Source organism: Arachis stenosperma, chromosome 4 (assembly GCF_014773155.1).
Source record: "Arachis stenosperma cultivar V10309 chromosome 4, arast.V10309.gnm1.PFL2, whole genome shotgun sequence".
Taxonomy (NCBI): domain Eukaryota; kingdom Viridiplantae; phylum Streptophyta; class Magnoliopsida; order Fabales; family Fabaceae; genus Arachis; species Arachis stenosperma.
Window position 1 is genome coordinate 44,374,716 of NC_080380.1, and position 12,636 is coordinate 44,387,351.

The 12,636-nt window shown below is 40.5% G+C and overlaps 1 non-coding gene across 1 annotated transcript; it reads left to right on the forward strand.

Annotated features, from left to right (window-relative positions):
- Window positions 1-8,273: 8,273 nt before the first annotated feature.
- Window positions 8,274-8,381, forward strand: LOC130978743 (small nucleolar RNA R71). The gene has a single exon (XR_009086360.1). It is a non-coding gene; the product is annotated as a small nucleolar RNA R71 (small nucleolar RNA).
- Window positions 8,382-12,636: the final 4,255 nt, after the last annotated feature.

Below are 12,636 nucleotides of genomic sequence, written 5' to 3' on the forward strand. Positions count from 1 at the left end.
TGCTTTTGTTACAAGAATTTGACTTGGAGATCAAGGATAGGAGTGGTTCCCAAAACCTAGTGGCGGACCATCTAAGTCGCCTCGAACACACAAAAGGCGACACCACTCCTATCAATGACTCATTTCCTTTAGATGCTTTGCACGCAATCTCGGAAGTAGTTCCTTGGTATGCCCCAATAGCAAACTACTTGGTTTCACACACTTTCCCTCCCAATCTCAACAAACACCAAAAGGATAAGCTGAAAAGCGAATCCAAATACTATGTTTGGGACGATCCCTATTTGTGGAGGTGTGGAGCGGACCAAATAGTGCGACGGTGCATACCTCAAACCAAATTCCAACCAATCTTGGACGCTTGCCATGCTTCCGAAGGAGGTGGCCACTACGGCCCCCAAAGAACGGCAAGAAAGGTCCTTGATTGTGGATTTTGGCGGCCAACCCTTCTCAAAGATTCTTCTCTCCATTGCAAATCTTGTCCCCAATGCATTCGGTTTGGAAATATTTCTAAGAAGGACGAAATCCCCCAACAAAATATGCTTTTTTGTGAAATCTTTGATGTATGGGGAATCAACTTCATGGGACCATTTCCAAATTCTAATGGCTTTCTCTACATCTTGTTAGCCGTCGATTATGTGTCAAAATGGGTGGAGGCAATCCCCACCCGAACGGATGACGCTCATGTTGTTTATTCTTTTGTGAGGAACAATATCATTTGTCGCTTTGACTCCCCAAGAGCAATCATAAGTGACCAAGGATCCCACTTTTGCAACAAAAAAATGGACGGCCTCATGAGAAAGTATGGCATCATACACAAAGTCGCCACGGCTTACCACCCTCAGACAAATGGCCAAGCCGAAGTTTCTAACCGGGAAATCAAACATGTGTTGGAAAGGATTGTGAAGCCGAATCGGAGGGATTGGAGCACTAAACTCTCCGATGCACTTTGGGCTTATCGAACGGCTTACAAGACACCCATTGGCATGAGTCCCTTTAGGCTTGTATATGGTAAAGCATGCCACTTACCGGTAGAAATCGAACACAAAGCTTATTGGGCCATAAAGGAATGTAATATGAGCTTGGGTGGAGCCGGAGTAGAGAGAAAGCTTCAATTAGAGGAATTGGAATGCTTAAGATTAGAAGCTTATGACAACTCTAGATTTTACAAGGAAAAGATGAAAGCCATCCATGACAAGAACATTAGGAGAAGGGAATTCCAACCCGGTGAACTAGTCCTTCTTTACAACTCAAGGTTAAGATTACTACCGGAAAGCTTAGATCAAGGTGGGATGGACCCTACCAAGTGGAGAAAGTAGAACCTTATGGGGTCTATGACAAACCCCAATTTGAGGGTTTGTCTTGTATTGAATTTAGAGTATTTTGATAACCTTTTGTCACATTTAGCCTATAAATTAGCATGGTTTTGTTATCTCTCCCGTATTTGTGCCTAAGTGTAAAAACATGCTTTTTAAGCCTTATTTTGATGAATTCTAGTTCTTCTTTGATTCCATAAGATGCCTTGATGTGTTTGTTAGTAATCTCAGGATGAAATAGGCTAAGCATGGATCAGAAGAAGCAAGGAAGGAAGCATGCAAGTGGAGAGAAGCACAAAAAGCTAAAGAATTGATCTCGGCCAAGCACGCGTACGCGCACAAGGCGCTCGCGCGCACATCGTAGAATTAGCCAGGGACGCGCACGCGTACCGTGCGCGCACGCGTCGTAGTCCGCACGTGATTCTTTTATTACAGCACGTGCCTGGCGATTTTGGGAAGGTTTCAGCAACCAACCTTGGCGCCAAAATGCATATAAGAGCCAAGGATTGAAGGGGATTGACATACATCCACTTCCATAGACTAATTCTAGATCATTAGATAGATAGTTTTAGTTAGTTAGTTACATTTGTAGAGAGAGAAACTCCAACTTCTCTCTAGAATTCATCTTCATTTTCTCAATTCTCAACCATTCTTTGGTGAGATCTATTACAACACTCAATTTACTTTGTTCATATTGTAGATCATCTTCTCTAATCTCAATTAGTGTTTGTACTTGTTCAATTCTTGTAGATCTTAGGTTTAACTTTGTTGTTTTGGATTCTATTGATTCATTGAAGATCTCATTTTCATTGTTGTTCATTGTTGATTCTTGTTAATCTCTTGTGTTGAATTACTTTTATTCTAAGTCTCTTCTCAATTTTACTCTCTTTGTCCCCAAGCAACTGAAGATCAAATAAGATAAAAAGAAGAGAATATGCAATGAACTCCAAAAACATCTATGAAGATCAGTATTAATTAGATGAGCGGGGCTTTTAGCTTTTTGCCTCTGAATAGTTTTGGCATCTCACTTTATCCTTTGGAACTCAGAATGATTGGCTTCTTTAGGAACTCAGAATCCAGATAGTGTTATTGATTCTCCTAGTTAAGTATGATGATTCTTGAACACAGCTACTTTATTGAGTCTTGGCTGTGGCCCAAAGCACTCTATCTTCCAGTATTACCACCGGATACATACATGCCACAGACACATAATTGGGTGAACCTTTTCAGATTGTGACTCAGCTTTGCTAAAGTCCCCAATTAGAGGTGTCCAGGGTTCTTAAGCACACTCTTATTGCCTTGGATCACAACTTTATTTCTTTCTTTTTCTTTCTCTTTTCCCCTTTTTTTTTTTCGTTTTCTCCCCCTTTTTTTTCGTTTGCTTTTTTTTTTTTGTATTCACTGCTTTTTCTTGCTTCAAGAATCATTTTTATGATTTTTCAGATCCTCAGTAACATGTCTCCTTTTTCATCATTCTTTCAAGAGCCAACATTCATGAACCACAAATTCAAAAGACATATGCACTGTTCAATCATACATTCAGAGAGCAAAAGTGTTGCCACCACATCAAAATAATTAAACTGTTATAAAATTCAAAATTCATGCAATTCTTTTCCTTTTCAATTAAGCACGTTTTTATTTAAGAAAGGTGATGGATTCATAGGACATTCATAACTTTAAGGCATAAACACTAAGACACTAATGATCATGAGACACAAACATGGATAAACATAAGCACTAGAATTCGAAAAACAGAAGAATAAAGAACAAGGAAATCAAGGAACGGGTCCACCTTAGTGATGGCGGCTCTTCCTTCCTCTTGAAGGTTCTATGGAGTGCTTGAGCTCCTCAATGTCTCTTCCTTGCCTTTGTTGCTCCTCTCTCATGTTTCTTTGATCTTCTCTTATTTCATGGAGGAGAATGGAGTGTTCTTGGTGCTCCACCCTTAGTTGTCCCATGTTGGAACTCAATTCTCCTAGGGAGGTGTTTAGTTGATCCCAATAGTTTTGTGGAGGAAAGTGCATCCCTTGAGGCATCTCAGGGATCTCATGATGAGAGGGGTCTCTTGTTTGCTCCATCCTTTTCTTGGTAATGGGCTTATCCTCATCAATGGTGATGTCTCCCTCTATGTCAACTCCAACTGAATAACAGAGGTGACAAATGAGGTGAGGAAAGGCTAGCCTTGCTAAGGTAGAGGACTTATCCGCCACCTTGTAGAGTTCTTGGGCTATGACCTCATGAACTTCCACTTCTTCTCCAATCATGATGCTATGGATCATGATGGCCCGGTCTAAAGTAACTTCGGACCGGTTGCTAGTGGGAATGATTGAGCGTTGGATAAACTCCAACCATCCTCTAGCCACGGGTTTGAGGTCATGCCTTCTCAATTGAACCGGCTTGCCTCTTGAATCTCTCTTCCATTGTGCGCCCTCTTCACATATGATTATGAGGACTTGGTCCAACCTTTGATCAAAGTTGACCCTTCTTGTGTAAGGATGTTCATCTCCTTGCATCATAGGCAAGTTGAACGCCACCCTCACACTTTCCGGACTAAAATCCAAGTATTTCCCCCGAACCATTGTGAGATAATTCTTTGGATCCGGGTTCATACTTTGATCATGGTTCTTGGTGATCCATGCATTGGCATAGAACTCTTGAACCATCAAGATTCCGACTTGTTGAATGGGGTTGGTAAGCACTTCCCAACCTCTTCTTCAGATCTCATGGCGGATCTCCGGATATTCACCCTTTTTGAGTGAAAAGGGGACCTCGGGGATCACCTTCTTCAAGGCCACAACTTCATAGAAGTGGTCTTGATGCACCCTTGAGATGAATCTATCCATCTCCCATGACTCGGAGGTGGAAGCTTTTGCCTTCCCTTTCCTCTTTCTAGAGGTTTCTCCGGCCTTGGATGCCATAATGGTTATGGAAAAACGAAAAAGCAACGCTTTTACCACACCAAACTTAAAATGTTTGCTCGTCCTCGAGCAAAAGAAGAAAGAAGAGAGTAGAAGAAGAAGAAATGAAGAAGAGGGAGATGGTGGTGTATTCGGCCAAAGAGGGGGAGAAGTGTTGTTTAGGTTGTGTGAAAATGAAGGGGTTAAGAAGGGTTTATATAGGAGAGAGGGGAGATGAGGTTCGGCCATTATGGGTGGGTTTGGGAGGGAAAGTGGTTTGAATTTGAAGGGTGAGGTTGGTGGGGTTTTATGAAGGATGGATGTGAGTGGTGAAGAGAAAGATGGGATTTGATAGGTGAAGGGTTTTTTGGGGAAGAGGTGTTGAGGTGATTGGTGAATGGGGGAAGAAGAGAGAGAGTGGTGGTGGGGTCCTGTGGGGTCCACATATCCTGTGGTGTCAAGGAAAAGTCATCCCTGCACCAAATGGCATCAAAATTCACGTTTTGAGCCATTGCTGGCGTTAAATGCCGGGCTGGTGCCCATTCCTGGCGTTTAACGCCAGGTTATTGCCCTTTTCTGGCGTTTAACGCCAGTCTGGTGCCCCTTTCTGGCGTTAAACGCCCAGAATGGTGCCAGACTGGGCGTTAAACGCCCAACTGCTAGGTTTACTGGCGTTTGAACGCCAGCAGCATCTTCCTCCAGGGTGTGCTGTTTTTCTTCCTGTTTTTCATTCTGTTTTTGCTTTTTCAATTAATTTTGTGACTTCTTATGATCATCAACCTACAAAATAAAATAAAATAACAAAAGAAAATATGTAAAATATAATATTGGGTTGCCTCCCAACAAGCGCTTCTTTAATGTCAGTAGCTTGACAGAGGGCTCTCATGGAGCCTCACAGATACTCAAAGCAATGTTGGAACCTCCCAACACCAAACTTAGAGTTTGAATGTGGGGGTTCAACACCAAACTTAGAGTTTGGTTGTGGCCTCCCAACACCAAACTTAGAGTTTGACTGTGGGGGCTCTGTTTGACTCTGATTTGAGAGAAGCTCTTCATGCTTCTTCTCCATGGTGACAGAGGGATATCCTTGAGCCTTAAACACAAAGGATTCTCCATTCACTTGAATGATCAGTTCACCTCTATCAACATCAATCACAGCCTTTGCTGTGGCTAGGAAAGGTCTGCCAAGGATGATGGTTTCATCCATGCATTTCCCAGTCTCTAGGACTATGAAATCAGTAGGGATGTAATGGTCTTCAATCTTAACCAAAACATTCTCTACAAGTCTATAAGCTTGTTTTCTTGAGTTGTCTGCCATCTCTAGTGAGATTTTTGCAGCTTGTACCTCAAAGATCCTTAGCTTCTCCATTACTGAGAGAGGCATGAGGTTTACACTTGACCCTAAGTCACACAGAGCCTTCTTGAAGGTCATGGTGCCTATGGTACAAGGTATGGAAAACTTCCCAGGGTCTTGTCTCTTTTGAGGTAATTTCTGCCTAGACAAGTCATCCAGTTCTTTGGTGAGCAAAGGAGGTTCATCCTCCCAAGTCTTATTTCCAAATAACTTGTCATTTAGCTTCATGATTGCTCCAAGGTATTTAGCAACTTGCTCTTCAGTGACATACTCATCCTCTTCAGAGGAAGAATACTCATCAGAGCTCATGAAAGGCAGAAGTAAGTCCAATGGAATTGACGATTGGATTTTTGATGGTTTAGAATTTCACTAATGAAATCTCGTTGTAAAGTATAGTTTCTAAACCAAACAATAATCCTTTCATACAAAAACTTGTTTGTCACTAAAACAAACCCCTAAATTTATAAACCGAAGTATTCAAACCTCGGGTCGTTCTCCCTAGGAATTACAATAAAGTGTCTTGTTATTGGTTGGAATTGTGTTTTGGGGTTTTGGATAAGAAGCATGAAAGTAAATGGCAATGAAAATAAACTAACAACTATAAAAGACTCTTGGCAAGGTATGAAAATTAGAAGTCCTATCCTAGTTATCCTTCTCAATTGTGATGAGAATTGTTCATTGCTACCACTTAGTTAACCCTTACTAAATGGAGGAAAGTCAAGTGGATGAATTGACTTGAGCCACAAGTCCTAGCCAACTCCCAAGGAAAGACTAGCTTTAGTGCACTCCAAACCAATTAGCAATCTCTCCAATTACCAATCAACAAAGGAATTAGATAACTCAAGTATTACTAATTACTCTACCTAGGCCAAGAGGAACAAAATCTATACTATATCTAGAAGAGGCATTTCAACAAACACATAAAAGGCACTAAAAGTAAACAACATAAATTGCAAGAATTAAAGAGAGATCTAACTACAAAGGCAAGAGATTAACAATGGAAAAGCAAAGAAGAACAATTATTATGAATTACCTCTTATTGAATTGAAAGGAAATGGAAGGAACAATACTAGATCTACAACAAAATGTAAGAACAATATAAAGGAAATTACAACAAAAGAGTAGAAGAAGATGAATCTAACAACAAAGAATTGAAAGGTAGAAGTAGAAGAAATCAAAGATTAAAACCTAGATCTAAGAACTAATCCTAATCCTAATCCTAATTCTAGAGAGAAGTGAGAGCTTCTCTCTCTAGAAACTATTTCTAAACTAATCCTAATGTGTGTGTAATGAACTAATGAGTTGGAATCCCCTTTTCTCTTCAATCCTTGGCTTTAAATAGCATCTTTGGCGCCAAAGTTGGTTGGGATTGGGCCCCACAACCTTTCAGAATTCGTTGGCCACATTTTCATTAAAAAATCATAAACCAACACCGACGCGTACGCGCACAGCACGCGTACGCGTCCATGGAGTGATTCGCAGGTGCGCGCAAGCGCCAGGTGCGCGCGCGCGTCCATGGGCGATTTCAACTTCTTTGATTTTTCATGATTTCTCCACTTTGCATGCTTTCCCTCTTCACTCCTTTGATCCATTCCTAGCCCCTTTTCAATCTGAAATCACTAACAAACACATCAAGGCATCTAGTGGAATCAAAGAGAGATTAAAACCATCAAATTAAGGGTCGAAAAGCATGTTTTCACATCTAAACACAAATAAGGAGACAATCACAAAACCATGCTATTTCATTGAATAAATGTGGGTAAAAGGTGATAAAATCTCTTAGAATCAATGCAAGACAAACCGTCAAAACGGGGTTTGTCAGGAATCTCTATGGTCTCATTTTGAGTCTCAGATTTCCATGGTTCCTCATTAGGGAACTCAGTGGAGGTCAGTGCACGCCCATTGAAGCCTTCCTCAGTGGCGTCCACTTCCTCTCCATCCTCTCCAAATTCGGCCATGTTTATGGCTTTGCACTCCCCTTTTGGATTTTCTTCTGTGTTGCTTGGGAGAGTACTTGGAGGGAGTTCAGTAACTTTCTTGCTCAGCTGTCCCACTTGTGCCTCCAAATTTCTAATGGAGGACCTTGTTTCATTCATGAAACTTTGAGTGATTTTAATTAGATCAGAGACCATGGTTGCTAAGTCAGAGGGGTTCTGCTTAGGATTCTCTGTCTGTTGCTGAGAAGATGATGGAAAAGGTTTGCCATTGTTAAACCTGTTTCTTCCACCATTATTATTGAAACCTTGTTGAGGTCTCTCTTGATTCTTCCATGAGAGATTTGGGTGATTTCTCCATGAAGAATTATAGGTGTTACCATAGGGTTCTCCTAGGTAATTCACCTCTTCCATTGAAGGGTTCTCAGGATCATAAGCTTCTTCCTCAGATGAAGCATCCTTAGTACTACTTGGTGCATTTTGCATTCCAGACAGACTTTGAGAAATCAAATTGACTTGTTGAGTCAATATTTATTCTGAGCCAAAATGGCGTTCAGAGTATCAATCTCAAGAACTCCTTTCTTCTGACTTGTCCCATTGTTCACAGGATTTCTTTCAGAAGTGTACATGAATTGGTTATTTGCAACCATTTCAATGAGCTCTTGAGCTTCTGTAGGCGTCTTCTTCAGATAAAGAGATCCTCCAGCAGAGCTATCCAAGGACATCTTAGATAGTTCAGAGAGACCATCATAGAAAATACCTATGAGCTCCATTCAGAAAGCATGTCAGAAGGACATTTTCTGATCAATTGTTTGTATCTTTCCCAAGCTTCATAGAGGGATTCTCCATCCTTCTGTCTGAAGGTTTGGACTTCCACTCTAAGCTTACTCCATCTTTGTGGTGGAAAGAACTTTGCCAAGAAGGCATTGACTAGCTTTTCCCAAGAGTCCAGGCTTTCTTTAGGTTGAGAGTCCAACCATATTCTAGCTCTGTCTCTTACAGCAAAAGGGAATAGCATCAGTCTATAGACCTCAGGGTCTACCCCATTAGTCTTGACTGTGTCACAGATTTGCAAGAATTCAGCTAAGAACTGATGAGGATCTTCCATTGGAAGTCCATGGAACTTGCAATTCTGTTGCATTAGAGAAACTAATTGAGGTTTAAGCTCAAAGTTGTTTGCTCCAATGGCAGGGATAGAGATGCTTCTTCCATAGAAGTCGGGAGTAGGTGCAGTAAAGTCACCCAGCACCTTCCTTGCATTGTTTGCATTATTGTTGTTTTCGGCTGCCATGTCTTCTTCTTCTTTGAAGAATTCGGTCAGGTCCTCTAAAGAGAGTTGTGCTTTGGCTTCCCTTAGCTTTCTCTTCAAGGTCCTTTCGGGTTCAGGGTCAGCTTCAACAAGAATGCCTTTGTCTCTGCTTCTGCTCATATGAAAGAGAAGAGAACAAGAAAATGTGGAATCCTCTATGTCACAGTATAGAGATTCCTTAAGGTGTCAGAGGAAAAGAGAAATAGAAAGAAGAAGGAGAAGAAGAATTCGAACTTTAATTAGATAAGGTTCGAATTGTGCATTGAGAAGGAGTGGTACTCCATAAATAGAAGGATGTGGGAAGGAGGGAAGTAATTTTTCGAAAATTAATTAAAATATTTTGAAAACATTTTTGAAAAACACTAATTGATATTCGAAAACAAAAGTGGAAAAGAAATCAAGTGATTTTTGAAAAAGGATTTGAAATTAGAAGTTAAAAAGATTTGATTGAAAACTTATTTTGAAAAAGATGTGATTAGGAAGATATGATTGGTTTTAAAAAAATGTGATTGAGAAGATATGATTTGAAAAACATTTTAAAAAGATTTGATTTGAAAACAATTTTGAAAAGATTTGATTTTAAAAATTAATGACTTGCCTAACAAGAAAAGATATGATTCAAACATTAAACCTTTCTCAACAGAAAAGGTAACGAATTTGAGATGTTCAATCAAATCATTAATTGTTAGTAAGTATCTTTGAAAAAGGAAAGAAATTGATTTTGAAAACATTTGATTGATAAGATTTGATTTGAAAAGAGATTTGGTTTTGAAAAACTTTGAAAACTTGGAAAAAATTTGATTTTGAAAACAAAATCTTCCCCCTTTGCCATCCTGGCGTTAAACGCCCAGAATGGTATCCATTCTGGCGTTTAACGCCCAAAATGCACCCTTTTTGGGCGTTAAACGCCCAACCAGGTACCCTGGCTGGCGTTTAAACGCCAGTCTGTCCTTCTTCACTGGGCGTTTTGAACGCCCAGCTTTTCTGTGTAATTCCTCTGCTGCATGTTCTGAATCTTCAGTCCCCTGTACTATTGACTTGAAAATAGAACCAAGATCAAATAAACAAGGCATGCAAGACACCAAACTTAAGATTAGACACTAGACTCAAACAAGAAACATAAAGTATTTTTGGTTTTTTATGATTTTTAAAAATTTTTTGTGCTTTTTCTTTTTCGAAAATTAAGTGGAAAAAGATATCAAAATTCTTAATGAGAATTCCAGGAATCAGTGCAATGCTAGTCTAAGACTCCGGTCCAGGAATTAGACATGGCTTCACAGCCAGCCAAGCTTTCAAAGAAAGCTTCGGTCCAAAACACTAGACATGGCCAAAGGCCAGCCAAGCCTTAGCAGATCACTGCTCCAAAAGCAAGATCAACAAGCTCTTGTGATTATAAGTTGAAACCTCGGTCCAATGAAATTAGACATGGCTTTACAGCCAGCCAGATTTCAACAAATCATCATAAAACTCTAGAATTCATCTTCAAGAATTTCGAAAAAAATAAATGCCTAATCTAAGCAACAAGATGAACCGTCAGTTGTCCATACACAAGAACAATCCCCGGCAACGGCGCCAAAAACTTGGTGCACGAAATTGTGATCAATACTTTTCACATCTCAAATAATCCCTAGTAATGGCTCCAAAGACTTGGTGCTCAATACCATGGCATAAACACAACTTCGCACAACTAACCAGCAAGTGCACTGGGTCGTCCAAGTAATAAACCTTACGCGAGTAAGGGTCGATCCCACGGAGATTGGTGGTATGAAGCAAGCTATGGTCACCTTGTAAATCTCAGTCAGGCAGACTCAAATGGGTATAGTGGTAAACGAATAAAGCAATAAGATAAAGATAGAGATACTTATGCATATCATTGGTGAGAGCTTCAGATAAGCGTATGAAGATGCCTTCCCTTCCGTCTCTCTGCTTTCCTACTGCCTTCATCCAATCCTTCTTACTCCTTTCCATGGCAAGCTTATGCAAGGGTTTCACCGTTGTCAGTGGCTACCTCCCATCCTCTCATTGGAAATACGTCCCTGATGCTCTGTTACAGCATAGGCTATCCATCTGTCGGTTCTCAATCAGGCCGGAATAGAATCCAGTGATTCTTTTGCATCTGTCACTAACGCCCCGCCTTCAGGAGTTTGAAGCATGTCACAGTCATTCAATCATTGAATCCTACTCAGAATACCACAGACAAGGTTAGACCTTCCGGATTCTCTTGAATGCCGCCATTAGTTCTTGCCTATACCACGAAGACTCTGATCTCACGGAATGGCTGGCTCGTTTGTCAGGCGAGCACTCGGTTGTCAGGCGATCAACCATGCATCGTGCAATCAGAAATCCAAGAGATAAACACTAGGGCCTCGAATGCTTGTAGAACAAGAATGGTTGTCAGTCACCTTGTTCATAGGTGAGAATGATGACGAGTGTCACGGATCATCACATTCATCAAGTTGAAGAACAAGTGATATCTTGGACAAAGAACAAGCGGAATTGAATAGAAGAACAATAGTAATTGCATTAATACTCGAGGTACAGCAGAGCTCCACACCTTAATCTATGGTGTGTAGAAACTCCACCGTTGAAAATACATAAGAACAAGGTCTAGGCATGGCCGTGAGGCCAGCCTCCCAAAGTGATCAAAAGATCTAAAGAGAAAGGTTCCAAAGATCAGAAGATGTCAAATACAATAGTAAAAGGTCCTACTTATAGAAAACTAGTAGCCTAAGGTGTACAAAGATGAGTAAATGACATAGAAATCCACTTCCGGGCCCACTTGGTGTGTGCTTGGGCTGAGCAATGAAGCATTTTCGTGTAGAGACTCTCCTTGGAGTTAAACGCCAGCTTTGGTGCCAGTTTGGGCGTTTAACTCCCAATTAGGTGCCAGTTCCGGCGTTTAACGCTGGAATTTCTTGAGGTGACTTTGAACGCCGATTTGGGCCATCAAATCTTGGGCAAAGTATGGACTATCATATATTTCTGGAAAGCCCAGGATGTATACTTTCCAACGCCGTTGAGAGCGCGCCAATTGGGCTTCTGTAGCTCCAGAAAATCCACTTCGAGTGCAGGGAGGTCAGAATTCAACAGCATCTGCAGTCCTTTTGAGTCTCTGGATCAGATTTTTGCTCAGATCCCTCAATTTCAGCCAGAAAATACCTGAAATCACAGAAAAACACACAAACTCATAGTAAAGTCCAGAAAAGTGAATTTTAATTAAAAACTAATAAAAATATACTAAAAACTAACTAGATCACACTAAAAACATACTAAAAACAATGCCAAAAAGTGTACAAATTATCCGCTCATCACTATGTCTTTCATTCTTGCCCTCCAAATGCTTGAGAAAATGCCAACTTTAGATATGGAGTAGTATTTTCTCACTTGGCCTAGTGGTTGAGTCATTGGAGACACTTGAATAATGGATGTCAATTGTTGATTAAGAATTGAGGATTGCTAATTGACTTAGAATGCACAAAAGCTAGACTTCCCTAGGGTAAGACTAGGACTTGTGACTTGAGTTAATTACTTTTACTTGACTTTCCTCTATGATTAGGGGTTAACTAAGTAAAGCAACACTCCTTTGTTATCACAATTGAATGAAGCTATAGTGATGGGACTTCCAACGTTCAACCTTGGCCAAGGTTTTTAATATTGATTGATTGTTGTTTTCTTTTATTCACACTTTTATGCCACACTCTTCAAGTCACAAAAGACCACTTAACCAATACATGCATCCTTGTAGCATTTCTAGGGAAGAACGACTCGGGACTAACACTCTCGATTATAGATTGTAGATTTGTTTGATGATGGATTTTGCGTCGGTTTAGAC